We start from the raw sequence: 3,448 nt of genomic DNA, 5'->3' as shown, positions 1-3,448 counted from the left end.
CTCTACCCTCCTCTAGGGTTCTTCTGCAGCTAGAGACAACCCCAAACACGAAACCAGCGTGTTGTGCAGCGGAAATCAGAGGGAGGACTGCTTTTTGGCTTCTGATTGGGCGTTCTGGCGCGCTCTGCAAAAGCAGTTTTTGGGAAAATTCGATCGATCGACTTTTATTTCGATCGATAGACTTCGGGCAAATATTCGATCGATCGAATTTTAAGTTCGATCGATCGACTTGTCAGGGTCTCCGAATTTCCAGTTATCTTCTTATGAAATTTGCCATTCCTCTCTTATTGTCCTTACAGAAACAGAAAACACAAAAACTAACCAAAACATTAGAAAATAACAAGGCTAAAGGTCTAACTAGTGCAAATCAAGGGGTCCAAATACACAATATTTGGCACTCATCAAATACCCCCAAACTTACATTTTGCTAGTCCCTTAGCAAAAACAAAATGAAAAACAAAATCAAAGCATGAAACATAAGTCCTCTTTCGTGGGATAAACGATTGCATTTAGCATATGCAATAAGCCTTTTAAACCCCTAGGACTCCCTAGTGGACGAGTGAAGTCTCGTGAGGGTTTGCCAGAAATGATACCCATAAACATTGAAATGCCGTATTATCAATTGGGCGAAAATCATCATTCAAACACGTGGTTCACACATCATGAGCATGTTTAACAAAATGAATGTCACATTGTCATATTATCAAAAATCGATCAACTCATAGATGGAAAATTGAGACAACACATGTTCAAAAGTGTAAGGTGTGAATAGCATAGAGTCATGGGGTTTCGATTTTCCTCAAAGCACATATATCCAAAAATTCGCAGGACTTCCATCAAATAACCAAGGCTTATCTTACATTTATTATCATTTATTATTATTTTGTGTCGGCTGTGCAATGTTTGACTCCTTTAAGCTTTCTAATTGACCTATGTAACGAGTGTTGAACCAGTGACTCCCAAACCAGATGGTCTTAGAGCACTAGATGTAAAAACATTCCTAAGGGCTTAATTACTCAAGTCAAAAAGGCTACGAAGTTAAACTAGCCAAACAATCATCCAAGCTGAAATTCTCATCTTTTTACGCGAACACCCAATGCTTAATGAGGCAAGGGGCCCGGTTACTCAATGAAAAGTCAAATTGGTGATTTTATTCTAAACTTTTTTTTTTTTTTTTTTTTTTTTATGTATATATATATATATATATATATATATATATATATATATATATATAAGCCAAGGTTTCATCAACAAGTCATCCTACAAATCTCAAGACACATAAATTTTAATTCAAATCTCATACCCCACAGAAACAAATGCTAATGTGCTTGTGATGAACAGTTTAAACATGTCAAGTCTCTCTAATCCAAAGATGAGTCAAAAGATCTCAGATTTTCATGATATGCAAAATTCAACATTTTAAACAAACCAATGAGATGCAAACCATAGTAAGATGTAACCATGCTCAACTAACAATAAAACATTTTTTTTTTTTAATTGAATGAGTATTAACAAGGCAACAAAACAAGAATTAAATGAAAACAAACAGAAATGTCTACCCCACCCCCAAACTAGAATAACACATTGTCCCCAATGTGGCTAGAGATACAATACCGAAGGGTGATGCAAGTTGGGCACACTTGTAAGAGAAGCGCTCCCCCAAACTTGAATGGCGGACACTGTCCTGAAAATCACAACTGAAACACAAGAAGATCAAATGATAGGAAAAAATGATGATGAGGGTTGCCTCCCACAAGCGCTAAGTTTTCAGTCTTCAGCCAGACTTTCCATCATGACGACAATTACTCTGAGTAACTCGGGTCCTCTAAAAGGGTCGTCTCAACCTCCGAGCTCTGTAACTCCAAAAATGGCTTCAGTCGTTGCCCGTTCACCTTGAACGTGCTGCCATTTTTTGGATCCTCAATCTCAATGGCCCCATAAGAAAACACTGATCGAACTATGAAAGGGCCTGTCCATCGAGATCGGAGCTTCCCTGGGAACAGATGCAGACGTGAATTGTAAAGAAGGACTTTCTGACCAGGCTCAAAAGATCGTCTCAATATGTTCTGGTCGTGGGCCTTCTTCATCCGTGCTTTGTACATCCTAGCACAGTCATAGGCATCGTTCCTCAGTTCTTCCAATTCATTGAGTTGGAGCTTCCTCTGTGAGCCAGCTTTTGTGAGATCGAAATTTAGCTGCTTAATGGCCCAGTAGGCTCTGTGCTCCAACTCCACAGGCAGATGGCATGCTTTCCCGTACACGATACGGTAAGGTGACATGCCAATTGGTGTCTTGAACGCTGTCCGGTATGCCCATAATGCATCGTTCAACCGGAGAGACCAATCTTTTCTTGACGGGTTCACCGTCTTCTCCAAAATCCTCTTGATCTCTCTGTTTGAAACCTCCACTTGTCCACTCGTCTGAGGGTGATAAGGAGTGGCAACCTTGTGCGTGATGCAATATTTCTTCATCAGCTGTTCGAAGACCCGATTGCAGAAGTGCTTTCCACCATCACTAATAATTGCTCGAGGAGTACCAAAACGAGCGAATATAGTGTCTTTTAAAAACTGGACCACAACTCGGTGGTCGTTGGTCTTGCAAGCAACTGCCTCTACCCATTTGGACACGTAGTCCACAGCAACCAAAATGTACAGATAGCCGAAGGAGTTTGGGAAAGGTCCCATGAAATCAATGCCCCATACATCGAAAATCTCAACAATAAGAATCGGGTTGAGGGGCATCATATTTCGACGTGAAATACTCCCTAGCTTCTGACAGCGCTCGCATGCAACACAATAAGTGTGAGCGTCTTGAAAGATGGTAGGCCAGTAAAATCCGCATTGCAAAATCTTTGCAGCGGTCTTCTTCGCACTGAAGTGGCCTCCACAGGCATGATCATGACAGAAGGAAATGACACTAGATTGGTCAGGCTCGGGAATGCATCTCCTAATGATCTGATCGGGACACTACTTAAACAAGTAAGGATCGTCCCAGAAAAAATTCTTCACCATGGACATAAATTTGGACTTATCTTGCCGTCCCCAATGCAAAGGCATTTGACCGGTGACAAGATAGTTTACTATGTCAGCAAACCATGGTGAGTGAGCATGAGCAATATGCATCAACTGCTCATCGGGGAAGGTCTCAGAAATGGGGGCGGCTTCTTCCGTGAAGTCCACGGTAATCCTCGAGAGATGATCAGCCACCACGTTTTCGGAACCCTTCTTGTCCCGAATCTCAATGTCGAACTCTTGTAAGAGCAAAATCCACCGGATGAGGCAAGATTTAGCATCCTTTTTGGAAAAAAGATACTTCAATGCCGCGTGATCTGAGTAGATGATGACTTTCGATCCTAATAGGTAGGATCGAAACTTATCCAGAGCAAAAACGACTGCCAGCAGCTCCTTCTCAGTGGTCGAATAATTCAGCTGGGCGTCGTTCAGAGTCC

The sequence above is a fragment of the Alnus glutinosa genome, chromosome 4 (genome assembly GCF_958979055.1).
Source record: "Alnus glutinosa chromosome 4, dhAlnGlut1.1, whole genome shotgun sequence".
Taxonomy (NCBI): Eukaryota; Viridiplantae; Streptophyta; class Magnoliopsida; order Fagales; family Betulaceae; genus Alnus; species Alnus glutinosa.
This window is presented reverse-complemented; position numbering follows the sequence as displayed.